The 20,085-nt window shown below is 41.7% G+C and overlaps 1 long non-coding RNA gene across 1 annotated transcript; it reads right to left on the minus strand.

The window, feature by feature from the left end:
• Positions 1 to 704: 704 nt before the first annotated feature.
• LOC132536916 (uncharacterized) lies at positions 705 to 15,087 on the minus strand. Its single transcript, XR_009548446.1, has 3 exons — positions 15,007 to 15,087; positions 11,466 to 11,526; positions 705 to 837 (listed from the first exon to the last, which is right to left on the minus strand). It is a non-coding gene; the product is annotated as an uncharacterized LOC132536916 (long non-coding RNA).
• Positions 15,088 to 20,085: the final 4,998 nt, after the last annotated feature.

Genomic DNA, 20,085 nt, shown 5'->3' on the forward strand with positions numbered 1-20,085 from the left:
CACATACGCGCACACACACACACACATTTACAAAGGAGCCATTGGAAAACTTTTGAAGTCATCTTTTGTTTTAATATATATAATAGTTTGCTGGGAAATTGTGCCAATGCAGTCACATCTGCCATGTTGTCCCCTCAGGCTACTGCTAGTTCCCTGGAGAGTTGGGACATTCTCGGAGTGCCTGTTCAGCCATGTTGTGCCCTCAGGACATTGTCTATATCCCCGCGATATCTGGAGTGCTCTGGTTACTCCTCCCCCCTCCCATTCTCACGAGAGTTATCATCCTATCCTGGAGTGCTATGGTTACTCCTCCCCCTTCCCATTCTCGCAAAAGCTACTCCTATAAAAACCCTTCGTTTTCCGCACCTTGTTCTCTTGCCAGCTCCACTAGGTGTTCAGACGCAGGAAAGGTTACTGCGTGAGGCGGCCATTTTCTCTACCTCCACATGGCCCAACCTGCTTCTCTAACACCCAACTCTGAGGTGCCAGTGCGAATAAAGATTTGTGTTTCCTCTTCGCTCTGGACCCTCTCTCTCTCTTCTCTGCGGCCCGCGCACTACAACATCTGGCTCAACAACAATAGTTGAGTTTGTACTCTAGAAAATCAGCTTTCAGTGCCATAGCTGACAGAATGAGAAATAAATAAGTTGGGGGCTGGTTATGTGGTGGCCCCACCCCTACCCCCGGCAGCTGCAGTTTTCCTTGTTGATATTGTCTTCTTTCTCGGCCACAGACGACAGAGTAGGTAGATGAATTATAAGATGTGCTTTCATCTCCATCAGGAATATGGAAATCAGTCTCCTTCAGGCTCCTGCCCAGACAGCCTTTTTCATCCTCCTAAGAATGGAAAGGTAGAAGATCTAAACCAAGGGCCTCATGGTCGGCAGTCACTGCACCTGGGTGGCAGCAAGTGCAGCCAGAATCCTATTGGGATATTGTACAGATGTGGTTGAGTTAGGCAGGACCCACAAACCACTGTATTTCCATGTGAGTATTATTATTTACATATCAATCTTCTGCCTTGTTTTAAAAATGACTCCTCCAACACCACATTACCCTCTCAGGGTATCGCCCATTCACGCGAGCTGAAAAACTATAGCAACCATTGCTAGGGAAGCTTTCTACCTTCCCAGAGTGCCTTGTTTTCTCCACCCCCTTTCCTAGCCAATTCCATCCGGATTTGCCACTTCTGGAATTCTTCTGTAAAAGTCACTCCTATTTCTGCTCTCTCTCTTCTGCATCCTGACCTGAAGACCTGGAGAAGGGCTGGCGTGCATAGTGGGAGGCGGCCATTTTGCTAGCTCCACGTGGCCTAAACCTGCTGTGCTCACACCCAACTCTGGAGTATTCGCATCAATAAAGAATTGTATTACCCTGCTGCCATGAGTTTCTGGTCTCTTCTCTCTCCAGCGAAGCTAGCCTGGCAGACTCCCAGGACTGACCCCACTCAGGGTCCCAGCACCCCAGGTCAAACAGTCCCAACTGTCTACCTGGAATGCCAGCATCTGGCCCTTCCCTTCACTCCCTGCCCTCACCAGATGCAGGTTACACTGCCCTTGCTGGACTGGAAGAGTTTTGTGATGCCACAATTGATAGTGATTATCCATCCTCACTGTGCCACCCCCCACCCCCCAAAAAAGACCTCCAAACCAGGTCTCTCATTCTCTCTCTGTGGTCCATCCTTTGGGTTCTTGGAGTGTTTACACTGAAGTCCAAGAAATGAAGATAATTTCCAATCTTATCAGAGAGTTAAAGGCAATGTTATGGGGTGAGGGGATGGGAGGGCATCTTGATTCTTCTTCAAGGGAACTTTTGGCTTCCTGAAGGCTGGTGGATATTTTCCTCTATCCTCCTCTGCTTGGATGTCCCCTACCATGATTGTTCATTTGTCTTTAACTTCTATTTCAATATCAATGCCAGAAAGTTACTTCTGGAAGAAAATATTCTCTCAAAAAATTATATTTCATCAATATAAAGAGTGCTTTTGTGTTAGTAGTTCTTCTAAAAACTGCTTGACTTGTAAGTTGATACAAAAAACTGTGTAAACTATAAAGTATAAGGTGTAGTGAGCTGGTGGTCTGGGAGGTGGCACAGTGATAAAGCTTTGGACACTTAAGGAGTAGGTCCTGAGTTTGATCCCCGGCAGCACATGTGCCAGAGTGATGTCTGGTTCTTTCTCTCTCCTCCTATCTTTCTCATTAATAAATAAAATCTTAAAAAAAAAAAAAAGAGGGGGGTCGGGCAGTAGTGCAGTGGGTTAAGCACACGTGGCTCAAAGCGCAAGGACCAGTGAAAGGATACTGGTTTGAGCCCCCGGCTCCCCATTTGCAGGGAGAGTCACTTCACAGGTGGTGAAGCAGGTCTGTAGGTGTCTATCTTTCTCTCCCCATCTCTGTCTTCCCCTCCTCTCTCAATTTCTCTCTGTCCTATCCAATGACAAATGACATCAACAAAAACAATAATAACCACAAAAAGACAACAAGACTATAACAACAAGGGCAACAAAAGGGGAAAAAATGGTCTCCAGGAGCAGTGGATTCATGGTGCAGGCACTGAGTCCCAGCAATAACCCTGGAGGCAAAAAAAAAAAGAAAAAGAAGAAGAGTAGTGAACTGGAACATGATGGTGGAGGAGGTCCTGGGGGTGGGGTGTTAGAGTGTTATATGGAAAACAAAGAAGTGTTACACATGTACCAACTACTGTATTTTACTGCCATGTCTCCAATAAAGAAAAGAAAAAGAGTATGGGGGGGATTGTTCAGTTGGATAATGTGCTCATTTTGCCATTATCAAACCTGGTAGGTACCTCACTGCAGTAAAGGAAGCTTCAGTATTGTGGTTTCCCTCTCTCTCTCTTTCTCTCTCCCCATATCCTCTCTGTCACTCTATCAAAAATAGTAAAGATAGATACAGATATAGATACAAGGTGTGCATAGTACAGTATAACTTTCTTTTTAAGAGCTTTACATTCTTTTAAAAAAATATTTATTTATTTCCTTTTGTTGCCCTTGTTATTTTATTGTTGTAGTTATTATTGTTGTTGTTGTTGATGTCATTGTTGGATAGGACAGAGAGAAATGGAGAGAGGAGGGGAAGACAGAGAGGGAGAGAAAGAGAGATGCCTACAGACTTGCTTCACCACTTGTGTAGTGACTCCCCTGCAGGTGGGGAGCCTGGGGCTGGAACCTGGATCCTTAAGCCAGTCCTTGTACTTGGCACCACGTGCGTTTAACCTACTGCACTACTGCCTGACTCCCCTTACATTCTTTTTTTATGGGTTAAAACTGATGGACAAGGAGGTAAATGTTTTAGGAATACAGCCTCACCTCTCATCAGACTGTCGCCTACCCCAAGGTGCCAGTATCTCTCTCCCACTGCCCACATGACCCTGCTCCCATCCCCCTCCATTCTTAATGACTTCAATTCTCCATCAGCGTCTCTGTGTTGGTACTTGCTTTGTGTATTTTTTGGTTTCTGTTGCACATGGGAGTGAAAGATCTTTGGGGTCTCTTCTTCCTTCCCAAACCCCATCCTGAATATTCTAGGAACCATCCCTAACTATGTCCATACATCCTTTTACCATGTGCTTCTGTCTATAACAGGTTTTTAAAGTTTTATTCCTATTTGTTGAACGTGGGTCCATGTAGAGTAATACACATGACTTGTAGTAGGATAATGGTTCTACATGTCACAGGCTTCAGTTCATTCATCCTGCTGCTGCTGCTGCTGCTGAACATACAGGTTGTTTGCAGATTTTCCTGCCAAAAGCAATGATGTTACTATTGCCATACACTTTCCCACATAGAAACAACCACTGGAGAATTTCTCAAGACTTAAGGGTGTACAACAGGGTGTTGAATTAGTGCATTGTTACATAGTGACAATGCCTAGCTACTTTTCTCTCTTTTATCTTTTTAATATTTTACTTACTTATTTACCAGATAGAGACAGACAGAAAGAGAGAGGGAAGGGGGTGTAAGGACAGAAACATAGAGACACCTGCAGCACTGTTTCACTGCTCATGAAGCTTCCCCCCTGCAGGTGGAAATCAGAGGCTTGAATCCAAGTCCTTGCCCACTATAACAGGTGCACTCAACTGAGTGTAACACTACCCATCTTCTTGCTCAACTGCTTTTCATTGTGTGTGTACCTTTGACAGTACTTAAAAATGTCAGGTTTATTTTTTTTTTAATTCTTTAGCTATCTAGACTTCTTCCTTTGCGAAGGGTCTGTTTTCCATTGCTCATTTCATTTTGTTAGATATATTTGCCTCCAGGGTTATGGCTAGGGCTCAGTGCCTACACCACAAATCCATTGCTTCTGGTGGCCATCGTTTTCCATTTTTGTTGTTATTGTTGTTGGATAAGACGGGAAGAAATTGAGAGAGGAGGGGAAGATGGTGGATGGGGGAGATAGACACCTGCAGGCATGCTTCACCACTTGTGAAGTGATTCCACCTGCAGATGAGGAGCCGGGGTCTCAACCCAAGACCTTTGCACAGGTCCTTGTGCTTCATACTATGCTTAACCCAGTGCACCACCACCCAGTTCCTATTTTATACTTTGCTAAGAGCTTCTCTTGATTCGTAGCTTGCCCTTTTACTGTCTTAAAAGGTGAATTTTAGTGAATAGAGCTTCTTAGTTTTTCTGTGGTTTACTTTCACTGTTTCTACATAGGGGTGTGTGTGTGTGTGTGTGTGTGTGTGTGTGTGTGTGTGTGTGTGTGATTAATTAATTAAACTTCCATAATCTTGAGTTACAAAAATAGTCTTTTAGGGGCCTGGTAAAATAGCTCACTTGGGAAGTGCACTGCTTTGCGATGTGCTTGACTCAGATTCAAGTTCAGCCTCACATTGCATTGAAAGAAGCTTCAGTTCTGTGGTGTCTCTGTATCTCTCTCCATCTCTGCCTCAGTCTTTATCTGAGGAGGTCTCCAGTGGTTCATGGGACAGTGGAGCCCTGGAAGTAACAAAAAACATGCTCTTTCTTTTTTAAAATTTTAATGTATAAAATGGAAATATTGATAAGACTATAGGATAAGAGGGGTACAACTCCACACAATTCCCACCACCAGAACTCCATATCCCTTCTCCTCCCTTGATAGCTTTCTTATTCTTTAACCCTCTGGGAGTATGGACCCAAGGTCATTATGGGATGCAGAAGGTGGCAGGTCTGGCTTTTGTAATTACTTCCCCGCTGAACATGGGCGTTGAATGGTACTTTTCTTTTTTAATTTTTTAAATCTTAATTTATTTATTGGAAAGACACAGTCAGAAATTGAGAGGGAAGGGGTGATAGACAGGGAGAGAGACAGAGAGATACCTGCTGTACTCCTTCATACTTGTGAATCTTTCCCCCTGCAAGTGGGGACCAGGGACTTGAACCTGGGTTTTTACAGACTGTAACATGTACACTCAACCAGGTGCACCACCACCTGGCCCCAAATGTTAATTTTCTATAGTGTATCTAGGGCTTGAATCTTGTTTGCAGACAAGGCAAAGAAAATACTCTTCCAAGTTAACTCCCTCACTCTATATTGTCTTTGGAGAGTTTCATAATTTTAATGTGTGCATTGAAATTGTAAATTCACATGGAACGGATTTCCCTGTGTGCTTTCAGATACAGACTCAATTTCATATTTTACTATAGAGGTGGATATTCAGTCCTCTCAGCACTATTCATTGAAAGTCTCTAAGATGGAATGGCTACTGCACTAAGTTCTCATTCTCTCTGTGTGTGTGTCTCTCTGTCTCTGTCTCTCTCTATCTTTCATGTTCTGGGCTCTATACTGTTTTCACTGACTAATGGGTCTATTCCTAAATTGATCTCAAACTGGGTCAATTCTTAAAGTCTCATTGTCAGTAGTAGTATCTATAAACTCCCTTCCATCCCTTGATATTCCAAATAAATAATTAGAATCAATTTATCAGTCTCACAGAAAAGAGGCTATAGGGACTTTTATTAGAAGCATACTGAGTATAATTATTAATGTAGAAAACACTAGTACACCTTAATAGTGTTGAACATAATACATTATCTGATTTATACTTTCTCTAAATACTTCACTAAAGATTTGCAAGTTTCTCTAAAGGAACTTTAAACACTTTAAATTTGTTGTATCACTACAGTTTTGATGATATACTAATAACATTTTAAGACCAATTCTTCAATGTAGAAATATAAAAATTCAATTGATTTTATGCATTGCTATTTGCATAGAACAACTGAAAATTATCTTTATATCATTATCTTTTAAAGAAATTTGTGTGTTTTAATATAAAGGAGTGAGGCCAGAGCACTTCTCACTTCTGACATGTGGTGGTCCTGGGGATTGAAACTGTAAGTTACTTTATTTTCAGAGTGATTTTTAAAAATATTTATTTATTCCCTTTTGTTGCCCTTGTTGTTTTATTGTTGTAGTTATTCTCGATGTTATCATTGTTGTTTGCTGTTGGATAGGACAGAGAGAAATGGAGAGAGGAGGGGAAGACAGAGAGGGGGAGAGAAAGATAGACACCTGCAGACCCTTTTCACTGCCTTTGAAGCGACCCCCCCCCCCTGCAGGTGGGGAGCTGGAGGCTCAAACCAGGATCCCTGTACCCATCCTTGTGCTTTGTGCCACGTGCACTTAACCTGCTGTGCTACCACCCGACTCCCTCAGAGTGAATTTTTTAAAGCAGATTCATTAGTGATTTAAAAATGATTAACAGGGAGGGGGGTAGATAGCATAATGGTTATGCAAAGAGACTCTCATGCCTGAGGCTCCAAAGTCTCAGGTTCAATCCCCCACACCACCATAAGCCAGAGCTGAGCAGTGTTCTATCAAAAACTTTTGAAAGTACAGACCGAGTCTTTTTAATACATAGGCTGAGTCTTTGATATGTTGACTCTCTTAAAAGTTGATACCAGGGAGAACAGAAGCAACCAGTGGCACAACTATATAAAAATAATGTCAAAGGACATAAATTATGGTGATGTTGTATATGATACAGAACATCCTAACAAAGATATATTTCAAAGTTAACCCAATTGCCAAATAATGTGATTATAGCAATAACTACCTGTTGTCTTCTTAAACCCTAAGACAGCAGGAACCTCCCACTTCCTCTATAGAGCCTATATTTCCCCCAGACCTGGAACCTCGAGAGGGGGGCTCACTTTCCTGCATGCTTCACTCAATTTATCCCAAATGATACTGCATCCACTGACCCCAACCTAATCAACACAATGAGTACCAAGTCAGCATGCTTTACTTCAGACTGCCCAGAGACATCAGGCATGGAATGTCAACACTTCACCCTCATTACTCGGGTGAGACCTTTCCTTTCAAAATATTCTCTAATTCCATTCCAGGAGGTTCACTTCCTTACAAAGTCCCAAAATCTAGATAAAGACCAGGTCCTGTGAGATGGAGCATGTGTCCATCTCATGTATCTATAAATTAGGGCAAAATATATACCTGAAAGCAAAAGTGCACAATGGTCTTCAAAGAGTCAGTATAAAGTTCATAAAGAAATAGTGTCTACTTAGACATAGATACCCTCCTCAGCTACTTCCCATTACAGTTCTCTCACTTACTACAAAGCTAGCCTTATCAAAGGAAGGACTGCAAAAGCTGAATAAGGTCAAGAGACTGGCATACTTTAACGATGACTCTCTAGTCACTATCAGGCCACCCCATCACCTGGGGCCCTAATTAGGGAGTCCTGAGAATCCCAAACAGACTTGATGGGCCTAGACCTCAAATAAATCTCTCTCTCCACTGTGAACAGTCATTTCTATCAGAAACAACACAATAGACCCTTTTGTGGGCCCCAGAAGACCTTGCCCTCAACTTGGATCAACAATGGTAGATAAATGTTCTATCCTCTGAAGGGAGGATGGACAACATACTCTATGCTACACCTGAGGAAGATGGGTCCATATTGGGGCAACTTGGAATGTTCCTACTCATGACCACAGAATGTGAGCTCAGATCTACAGGGATGCAGAGGTCACATAGGCTCCTAAGCTGAATATGGGCCCCAGATCACATCCAATTGATGGGGTTTACAGTCAACAACCCCACCAATGTGTCCTAGAGCTCTGCTTCCCTGGAGCCCTTCCCCACTAGGGAAAGAAAGATACAGGCTGGGAGTATGGCTTGACCTGTTAACACCCATGTCCACCTTCTGCATCCCACAATGACCTGGGGTCCATACTCCCAGAGGGTTAAAGAATAGGAAAGCTATCAGGGGAGGGGATGTGACACGGAGTTCTGGTGGTGGGAATTGTGTGGAGTTGTACCCCTCTTATTCTATGGTTTAGTCACTATTTCCTTTTTATAGATAAAAAAATAAGTAAAAATAAATAAATAAAAATGATTAATAAAAATTTAAAATAACAGGGATACAATTCCATACAGGTCCCACCACCAGAGTTCTGTATCCCATTCCCTCCTTTGGAAGCTTCCCTACTCTATTCCTCTTTGGGAGTATGAACCAGAATTCCTAATGGGGTGCAGAAGGTGGAAGAAATAGCTTCTGTAATTGCTTCTCTGCTGGACATGGGCATTAGCAGGTCAATCTCATAACCCCATCCTGTCTGTCTTCCCCTAGTTGGGGTACGGTTCTGGAGAGGTGAGACTTTGGGACACATTGGTGAGGTTGTCTGCTCAGGAAATTCAGCATGGCATCACAGTAGCATCTGCAGCTTGGTGGCTAAAAGGCATTAAGACATAAAGGGGGACAAATCATTTATAAACAGAAATAGAGCAGATGAAATTAGGGGTCTTCGTGTGAAAAGATGCTAGGAAGTCTATTTTAGGTATGTTCCAAAGGGTCCATGACTTTTTGGTTTTTGCTTACAGCATTATCAGTGGGGTTCAGTGCCTGCACTTATGAACTCACTGCTCCTGGAGGCTATTTTTCCCTTTTGTTACCCTCATTGTTTATCATTGTTGTTATTATTATTGTTATTGCTGTCGTTACTGGATAGAGCAGAGAGAAATCAAGAGAGGAAGGGAAGACAGAGAGAAGGAGAGAAAGACACCTGCAGACCTGCTTCACTGCTTGTAAAGTGACTCTGCTGCAGGTGGGGAGCTGGGGACTCAAACCGGGATCCTTGACCTGGTTCTTGTGCTTTGCCCCATGTGTGCTTAACCTGCTGCACTACTGCCTGTCCGCCAAGGGCCCAAGACTTTAGTAATTTCTGCCTGAGCCTGGTAGCATGCAGGTGGACTAAAATTATTGTCGAGGAAGATGTTGTCAGAGTTTAGGGCTAGAAAAGCAGAGTGATTTTAAAGCAAGTTTTGTTACTTTTCAATTTTTATGCTTTTGGTATAATTAATACTGTGATTCCTATATTTCTGTTTTACTATTCTTGTTTTAACTTCAGTAGAGGAAGGTTGAATAGCTGACAGACTTCTATTCCTTTTTTTGGCCAGAGCACTACTCTATTCTGACTTGTGATGTGGTAGATTGAATTTGGGACTTTGGATCATCAGTCATGAAATCCATTTGTATAACCATTATGCTATCTCTTCTACCCATACCTTTTTGAAAATAGGTTTTTTATTATGAATCTATATTCAGTTTTATCAAGCTCTTTTTCATTACATAAAACATGTGTTTTTCTATTACTGTTATGTCTTTCTGTAATTGCTTCTATGTTAAACTAACCTTGAAATCCAGAAATGAAATTCAGATAAGATATATAACCTTATTTTACATTGTTGTGCTTGATCTACTAATACTTTTCTCTGGATTTCCCCATCTAATGTTCTCAGTCTTCAATTCCTAGAAGCAAAATAAGTTCACTAGTCTTTACCCATTCGTAGTGATATTGAACCTTAGAAGAATTACTGCAACTGTATTTTCCTCTGTGACCTGGAGACATATGTTTCCAAGTAAAAATCTTTCATGAGCATCCTGGAAGCAGTATATAAGAATCACATTTCACTCCCCAAGTTATGTTCTGCATCTCTTGAATTTGAAACCTTGAATTCATTACTCGAACATATTTTCAAGCAACATGAGGAAAACCTACATTTTTTTTTAAGACTGCAAGGAGGATACCGTATTTTCAGCAGATTCCTAAATACCTTTATCCAAAAAAAAAAAAGTTTCCATGTAATTAGCATATAATATAATATACAGTTGGTTGGCTTTGTTTTTGTGCTCTCAAGTCTCTATTAGAGTTTCGTACTTGTTTGACTCTTCCTTGGAATTGAACCAAGGCAGCTTTTCTAGGACAAATACTTAAGTTTCCAGTCCTCTTCTATCCTTCCCTGTTGTACTTGTGCTTTGTTCTACACATAAAGCAGAGTGGTCTCCATGAGGGGGGGACCAGCTGTCCACAGCTGAATAAAGATCCAGTGAGGGTGGTGGTGAAGCTAGAGCACTTTCAGTCTTTCTGCTCCTCAGCAGTCAGCTAGATATTCAGAAACTTGTCCAATAGCATAGGAAAGTGACTCAGTGAGTAGAGTGCAGGCCTTGCATGCATGAGACACCAGGCTTAATCTGCAGCCCTGCTTATGCTAAAGTGCTGCTTTAGTTTCTCTCTCATTAAATAAATGTCTCTTTAAAAACAGTTTAGCTGGTTTTTCAATCAGGTCCGCACAAAGATAGAGCAATGCAAGCTTGAAGCCACTTACTCTGGAACACAGAGCAGCAGGTTTGCATATGTGAATTCCTGAGATGTCATGTTCTGGACCTCCATCTTCCCTCCCATGTCTCTCATTCTAGACCTTTCAGTTGGCTCTCAAGAGGAATTAAGCCTGTCACTTTGATGGTGATCCCTTTTGCTCTGAACTCCCTTTTAAGGCAATAGGCCTTGAGACCCTCCATTTTCTTAGAGGTGTCAGTGGACATGGTTGTTTGGAAATGGAAATGATTGAGCAGGGCCATTATGTGGAAGAATTTTTGAAAAGTGAGGGCATAGCAAAAACAAAAACTATTTTTAAATCTGGATCCATGATCTTGGGAACCACAAAATCATCATTTACCAAGTAATATTTCACAGCCTGTTGTTGTTCAATTGGAACACTAGTAGCAAAACACCCTATATACTAGGGGTTCCTCATCAACTCAGCTGGTAAAGGGGACCCACAGCTCCTGCTTGAGAGTCCAGTTCTGGGACCAGGTGGTGGCACACATATACAAGGACCCATGTTCAAGCCTCCAGTCCCCACCTGCAGGGAGGGGATGTTTCATGAGTGGTGAAGCAGTGCTGTAGGCTTCTCTCTCTCTAATTTTCTCTTTCTCTCCTTATCTATCTCAAACTTCCTTCTCAATTTCTCTGTATCTAATAAATGAATCAATAAATAAAATATTTTTTAAAAATCCAGTTCTACATGTATTAGCTTCATACTATAGGGTGAAAGGGGTGGGTGAAAATTTGTGGGCTTGGCGGTCTCTTGGGAACTTCATGAGAAGTCCTTGAAGGGCCTGGGAGATAACACAGTGGTTTATACAATAGACTTTCATACCTGAGGTTTAGAGGTCCCAGGTTCAATCCCTACCACCATCATAAGTCAAAGTTGAACAGTGCTGTGGTCAAAATGATTATGAGAGAGAGAGAGATTAAGATTATTGAAATTAATGTTTAGAGAAAGAAGGCTATACATTACAGATATTGTTATTAAAAACACCATTCTAATAAATGAAAGTCTCTGACATTTAAAATACATAAGGACACCTGATTTTATTTGGAGTTTAATTGAAGTGGTTGTTATAATATTTTGAGTCTTTTTTAAACTCTTCCAGCAGAGGGGGAAATAAATGCTGAGGGAAGAAATGCATGGAACAAAAGTGGCAGAATATGGCTTCTTACTGAGGTTAGAGGAAGGCTGGATGGAAGTTCATTTTAAAGTTCTCTCTGCTTTAAGGCTCAGATATTTCCACATTTTTTTTTCCTTCAGTGATTTACATGGAAATAATGGGATAACCTTATGTAGTCTGTACAGTCAACTAGAGTTTCTGTCCATAGAGGATGACATGACACCCTACATAGCTCCCACACACACACACCTCAGGAAGGAAAGCATATCCTCCAGTGGCCAGGGTTGTTCAAGCCCTCACTCATCAGCCCTTCTCGGTGGTCTTTGCCAGAGAAAAAGAGACTTCACCCAATGCTGTACATGCTTCATGGGTATGGAATCAGACACAGTCCCCTAGTCCCAAAATCCCCAGTTCTACAGTGCACGGTATAACAGTCTCTCCCTCTGGCCACTTCTGTCTCTGCCCTTCCATGCATGAGGGTCCCTCCCTCCAAGCTTACCTCTGACTCAGTCTGCTTTCTGGGTGAATGCATACCCAATCAAGAGTGCCACTGATGAAAGGGGCCCATTTCTCAGTTCAAATTTCTCATTTACAAAATTTATTTTCTTTATTTGATTCCATTTTTTGCCACCAGGGTTATCTCTAGGACTCAGCACTGGCCTGACTTCACCATTACTGGCAGCCATTTTTCTTTTTCTTTCTTTTTGATAGTAATGGGAGACAGAAATCACAGAGAGAGAGAGACAGAGAGACAGAGAGAGAGAGGGGAAAGAGGAAAGAGACACTTGCAGCACTTCTCCACTACTCATGAAGCTTCCCCCAACCTCAGATGAGGACCAGGGACTTGAACACAGGTTATCACACAATGGTAACATTGACATTCTTCCAAGTTCACCACCACCCATCCCACAAGTTTCTTATTTTGCTATAGGGCACTGGTTTAATCCCCACTGGTTCACACTCTTTTTCCACTGCATTCTACCAGATGCACCACTGCCCCCCCTTTTTTTTTAACCAGGGCACTGCTCAGCTCTGACTTCTGTTGGTGCAAGGGGTTCAACTTGGGACCTTTCACACTGTTGCATTATTGATGATGCCATCGCCCCAGTCCGGTACCTGGTTTTTCTTTATGGTGTTTCTAAGCCTATGGGGAATGCAGGCAGTAAGATCACTTTCCACAGTGGCAGACAGCATTCACCAGTGACTGACTGTGTGCGCAGAGCAGTTTGAAGCATCTTGTATGTTACTGTTACCACAACCCTACATAATAGCTTTCATGGGCAAATGCCAGCATCTGAGCATTGATAAAGCATTGGACTCTCAAGCATGAGCTCCCAAGTTCCATCTCCAGCACAGCATATGCCAGAGTGATACTCTGGTGGTCTTTCTCACTCCCTCCTTTCTTTTTTCTCAATAAATTAAGTGGGGTGGGGAGCTAGCCTAGTGGTTATGTCAATAAAAGGCTTCTAAAGTCTGAGGTTCAGTCATTCACATGACCATAAGCCAGAGCTGAACTCTGCTCTAGTAATAATAAATAAATAAATAAATAAATAAATAAATAAATGAAGTTGGCAGAATAACTCAGTTGAATAGTGTGCTTCTTTGCCATGTGTGAGACCCAGGTTCGAGCCCAGCCCTTACTGCACTGAAAGGCTCTTTGGTGTTGTGGTCTCCCCCACCCCCTCTCTCTCCTTTCTCTGTCTCTATCTAAAAAAAAAAATTAAATTAAATAGGGCCTGACATTGGCATACCTGGTTGAGCTTTCATGTTATCTTATGCAAGGACTCAGTTTCAAGCCCCTGGTCCCCACTTGCCGGGGGGAAGCTTCAAAAGTAGTGAAGTAGGACTGCAGCTATCTCTTTGTCTCTCTCCTTTCTACCTTCCTGTCCCCTCTCAATGTGTCTGTCCTTTCAAATAAAGAGAAAAATAATGGGGAGAGGGGAGGGAACTGTGGATTCTTCATGCCAGCATTGAACCCCAACAGTAAAATCAGGGGCAATAAAATAAATAAATGAATCTTTGAATAATAATAATGATAATAATTTAAAGCACCATCTTCTGAGGCTCCCATGGGGCTAATATAAACACACACACCTAAGAAAGAGTAGAAGGTTCTTTAGCAGGAGTTCTGCACATAGTTTGTGTGTGTGTGTGTGTGTGTGTGAGAGAGAGAGAGAGAGAGAGAGAGAGAGAGAGTGCACAGAGGTTCTGAGTATGCTGCCAGTGTAGTTCAGGTGTTAGTCCTTGGGCCCTGGTAGGGTAAGACAGAAAAGGCAGAGCCAGGGGAATAGTACAGCAGCTGAGCCCAGACTTACAAACCTGAGAACCCCACTTTCATCCCTAGCACAGCCTTCTTCCAGAGCTGACCAGTGCTATGGTCTTGTAAAAACAAACGGATACAGGAGCCAGGCGATCGTGTGAGCCATGCACAAGGACACTGGTTCAAAGTCCTGGTCTCCGCCTGCAAGGTGAAAGCTTCATAAAATGTGAAGCAGGTCTGAAGGCGTCTCTCTCCACCTCCTCTCAATTTCTTTCTATTCTATCAAAAAAATTTTTTAATTAATTAATTTATTTATTCCCATTTGTTACCCTTGTTGTTTTATTGTTGTAGTTATTATTGTTGTCATTGTTGGATAGGACAGAGAGAAATGAAGAGAGGAGGGGAAGACAGAGAGGAAGAGAGAAAGGTAGACACCTGCACACCTGCTTCAATGCCTGTGAATCGACTCCCCTGCAGGTGGGGAGCCTGGGGCTCAAACCTGGATCCTTACGCTGGTCCTCGAGCTTGGCGCCACCTGCACTTAACCCGCTGCACTACCGCCCAACTCCCTCTGTCAAGAAATTTAAAGCATTAAAAGAAATAAAGAAGAAATGAAAGATAAAATGAGAGAAAGGAAGGGAGCAAGAAAGAAAATGGCTGCTAGGAGCAGTAGATTCACAGTGCAAGCACTGAACCCCAGCAATAACCCTGGTGTCAATAAAAAAATAAAATAAGTCTTTAAAACAAAAACAAACAAAAAAAAATACTCATGGGTCAGCCTCTGATGCACCTGGCTAAGCTCACATATCACAATGCTCAAGGGTTGGGTTCAAGCCCCTACTCCCCATCTGCAAGATGGAGCTTCATGAGGGATTGAAGCAAGTATTGTTGGTCTCTCTCTCTCTCTCTCTCTCTCTCTCACCCCACCCTCTTTATTTCCCTCTGTCATTAGTCAAAAAAATTAATAAAATATTTTTTTAAAGACTTACCTGGAGACTTCCAGAGGCATGACTATGAAGTAGCAGCAGCTGCATTTTGCTCTCCCTGCTCAACTAGGAAAAGCAATGGGGACCACCTGTAAATTCAACAAAATACAACCATAATCTCTTCAAAGCCTCACCAAGCCACAGGTGAGAGCAAACTTGTGCAGCTCTTGGGCAGACAGGGGTTGAGGCAGCGACTCCCAAGACTAAAAGGCCCAACTCAGGGATGACTGGCACCACACTGGGAGTTTGACAGTGAGGCTCACCAATTCCAGTCCAAATTAAAGAAATTATGGCTCACCAGTATGTCCTGTAACCCCACCTCTCCAGAACCCTGTCCCACTAGGGAAAGAGAGACAGGCTGGGAGTATGGATCAACCTGCCAAGGCCTATGTCCAGTGGAGAAGCTATTACAGAAACCAGACCTTTCACCGTCTGCTCCCCATAATGAATGACTCTGGATCCATACTCCCAGAGGGATAGAGAATAGGAAAGCTTTCAAGAGAGGGGATGGGATATGGAACTTTGGTAGTGGGAATTGTGTGGAATTGTACCCCTCTTATCCTATGCCCTTGCCAATACTTTTATTTTATAAATAATAAAAAAGAAGAAAAAGAAAGAAAATCACCTAATCCACAGGGGAATACAGATATATGTGGATTGAGGACAGAAAGGGGGTGAGTGAGTGATTCCCAGGACTAAAAACTGGTGCTCAGAGACAGCAGGCAGCAAATTAGATTGGCAGCTGAGACACACCTCTTCTGGGTCCAAGTTTTAGCAACAAAAAGACTGTTAATAAGAAAAGGAAAAAAAAATGCCTAAAAAAAAATCACCAATTTACAACTGTTACTTCTTGAGTTTCCACTGATGTTGCCCCACATAGGTTCTAGAACAGCAGCAGGGAGACCCTATATTGACATCAAGTTCACAGAACTGGCCCAGTCACTCAGGATAAACATCTCCCTTCCCCCACCAAGATATACACAAGAAAATCAAGCACCTTAGCCACAGAACTTCCTGCTACACAACAATGAAATCTACATTAAATGAGGAAACTGAGAATTACAAAGAGAGCATAGAGCCAGGAACACAACAGGGAAAACCAGACACAGGAAAGGAGAGAACAAAATAGAGATATACAGTCTAATGTTGGTGAACCAAGGCCAACTTGAAAAAGACTCTTGTAAATAGGTCTACAAAAGAAGCAAAAATAACCCAATAAAAAAGTGGGCCAAAGAACTAAACAGGCAGTTTCCTAAAGAAGAGATACACATGGCCTACAGACACATGAAGAAATAGTGCCCTGCTTTGCTATATGCACAACCCAAATCTGAGCCCAACCTGCACCACACAGAAAGAAGCTTCATTGCTGTGGTGTTTTAGTCTCTTTCACTATCTGCCTCTCTGTCTCTAATGAAGTGTGTGTGTGTGTGTGTGTGTGTGTGTATGTGTGTGTATGTGTGTATGTGTGTGTGTGATATTAAGTATATTATTTCAAAATCTTCTTTTACAATCTCATTTTATAATAAATTGTAATATTTATTTTGAGACTTCCCATAAACAATTCGTTTCATAAACTGTATCACCTAATTTATCACTGTTACAAAATCCCTCCATACTATTCTTATTATTTCTTTACATAATAGAGATATAAATCTTTATTTCCCTGGTTTTGTTGTTGTTTTCACTTTAATTTTAGGTTTTTTACTTATAGATATGAAATCAAGAATTTTTAAGTGAACATTTTTTAGATAGGTAGGTAGATTGATTGATAGACAGACAGACAGACAGACAAAGAGACCACAGCACCGAAGCTTCCCCCAATGCAATGGGGGCCAGACTCAAATCTGGGTTCCACATATGGCAGCACACTATCCAAATGAACTATTTCACCAACCCTAACAAATTCTTTGCTACGCATTTGTGTTTTAAAAGACCTGTACCACCTTGAGGTTTTACTGTCCAACTGTTTTCCTTGTTGGGATTTGTTTTGGCCTGTAGTCTGACAGAATGAACATATTTTACTTATCTCCAGTAGTTATGGTTTTGTAGTGTGTTATTCAGGGCCCATCAGACAAACTGTGATTGCAAAGTTGGTCTCTTTTGCCATCCCCTATGTTGACATTTGGGCATAGGAAACTGATAGATTGAAAAAGGAAAATTATTAAGAAGAAATGAGTCCACATAATTTTTAACTTTTCTGTCATCTACTTGGAAAAGATCTAAATGCATAATGCCAGGGGCAATGTCTTTAAATATAAGCCCAACTTTCAGAACCCCTTTGCATAGCTCCTTAGGAATTGTGCAAATTAGATCCACAAACTGGAAAGTCAGGTATCCCCATGAGGACTTAAACATATCAATTGAGTATTCTCTCATTGCTCTGGAAATTCGAGGAGAGTAACAATCCCAAAAGCTACTACTTCTTGATCACTTACCACTGTGCCATGTGGTATATTGTTTAATCTTCACAGCACTCTAGAAAGGAGACATTTTTGGTTTCCTCCTCTACAGATGAGGAAAAAAGAGACTTTGCAACACAGAAGAAAACTCTACCTTGGTCACACAGCTTGTAGAGAGGATGTTTCAACTCTTAACAAAAATATAGTCAATGCAGTGGTAAAAAGCAAAATATTAGTGTAAGAGTAAATTGAATTAACATGAGAATAGGGGGTTGCTGGCTTTCTTTATTGACATGGTTGGGAAATCAAGCTATTTAACTCACTCCCAACAAAGAACAATGGTATCACTGATGGTTTATATTTTATCCAACAGACTTGATGTTTATAGTAAAATCCTTTGAAGGGTCCATGGTTCCAGTCACTACCATTTGAACAGCTGAGAAAGTAGAGGTGTGAAAAGGTTAAGTACTAGAGCCAGGACTAACTGTGACTTTTGACTCTGTCATCAAGGTTTCCCTTGACCTCCAAAAAGCAAGTTTATAGTTTGCCCTTTGGGAAACTATAAATTCCCTTTGGGAATTTATTTGATCTCAATCTCAAAGTATTAGAATCAAATTATTGTTCTTTTTATTGCTGGTATCTAGCCATCTTCTGTAACTGATAAGCTGTATTTTACATGGGAATTATTGTAATGATCTAAGCCTCTGATACTTTATGACATATACTGAATAAGAAATATGTTCTTTCACCAACAGTGCCTTTTAGTGTTAGTGTAGGCCTTTTTTTTTTTTGTCTCTTGAAGACATAAAATTATATGATCCCAATAAATGTGTCATTAAAGATATAATTCCTTAATACCTCATTGTAATCACCTCTATTTTTTTTGTAATACATATATTTAGAATAAAAATAATGTTTCTTTATGCAGAAAAGCAGAAAATTTTCAATAGCCACAATCCAACCAATAATAGCTTCTGAGCTTTTGTCCGGGGCAGGGTGGTAGGGTGGAGAGTAAAGGAAATAATGAGTCAAATGCATTCTTCCTCATCTTTCATGCCTTGGCCAATGATGCCTCTTCTGTGACTTTGCTACTCTAAAATAGTTCTTTGAGCACCGTAGAGTATCTTTTAACACTCTCTTTTACAGTGACCCAACAGTGTTCTGTATGCAAGCCTGCGCAGATTACAACCACAGTAGGCTGGAGTAGGCTGACTTGGTCCCCCCCCTTTTTTTGTCATATCTAGATGATGGTATGGTATAAACTGCTTAGTTGAATCAAAAGATAATCAAGCCTTAGAGAATGATGAACAAGCATTAACCTAAGAGGGAGAGTATTGCTAACATATGGAATAATATAAACCAGGGGAAAAAATCCAACTGGTTTTCCCTAACTCACTTTTTTTTTTTCTCAATATAGTCTCTCCAGTGTACTTAACTACTGTCCTATATAAATGCTTCAATGTCCCAGCCATCTTGGGTTATTAAAAAATTGCCTATTTCATTCCATTTAAAATTCTTATATTTCAGCCTATTTCATCTTAGCACTTACACTTTCTTAAGATATAATTTGTTTTTGCCACCAAGGTTATTGCTGGAGCTGCCACCAGCAGACTCTACTACCTTCTCCTCTTCCTCTCCCACTTACTCCTCTTGTCCTACAGGGTTATCGCTGGAGCTCAGTGCCTGCACTATGAATCCACTGCTCCTGAGACTTTTTCCCCCCTTTTTTCTTTTTTGGATAGGACAAAGAGACATTGAGAGAGGAGGGGAAGATAGAGAAGAAGAGAGAAAGATACCCGCAGGCCTGCTTCACCTCTTGAACCTGGATTCTTGCACCACTTTAAATGATTCACACTTATGTGAGCCTAACCCGGTGCGCCACCACCGGCCACACTCCTCCTTTCTCTTCTTCCTCCTCTTTATCTTTCTCAGATAAAGAACTAGTGACAGAGTGGGAGAAAGAGAGACAGAGAGTAGAGGACAGACACGATAGCACTGGTCAGGAAGCCTCCCAACAGATACTCATATGTGGTGACTGAAGACTCAGACCTGGCTCCTTTTACATGGTGAAGTGTGCAGTCAACTGAGTGAGCTATCTCCCAGCCCCAGGCTATAAGATGCATACAGTGGGGTCCACAAATATTAAGGATAATAAGAATATGAGGAACTGCACTGAGTAAGGACATAAATTAACCAAGTGTGTAGATTGTATTCAATGTGTGTTTCCATCTGCTACCACCAATGTCCACCATACAGATCAGGACAGGACATTCACATCACCCCCTGGCAGTGCCCTTGTGCTCCATTCCACCCCAGCTCCCAAATGAAATGTAAGAACTACCCTGGCTCTTTAGTCTACTTGTTTTATGCCTGGCTTCTTTCACTCCCTTGGTGTTTTGAAATCTGACTGTTGAGAGTAATTAGTTGTGCAAATACTTACAATTTGCTCATTGTCCTGTCAATGGGTTTGCATTCTCTCCAGTGTGGGGCTCTTATGAATGAAGCTGCCATGAGTCACTCAAGTCTTTTCTCTGGGGTGTCTGGGTTCCTTTTTTCTTGAGCAGTGTCCCAAGAGAGAAACTGCTGAGTCATAGAACAGCCTGTGTTTAACTTTGTAAGCAACTGCCAAAGGCTTTCTGAAAGCAGTGTCCACATGTACTCTCTCAAACAGCGATACATGAGG

This window comes from Erinaceus europaeus, chromosome 2 (assembly GCF_950295315.1).
Source record: "Erinaceus europaeus chromosome 2, mEriEur2.1, whole genome shotgun sequence".
Taxonomy (NCBI): Eukaryota; Metazoa; Chordata; class Mammalia; order Eulipotyphla; family Erinaceidae; genus Erinaceus; species Erinaceus europaeus.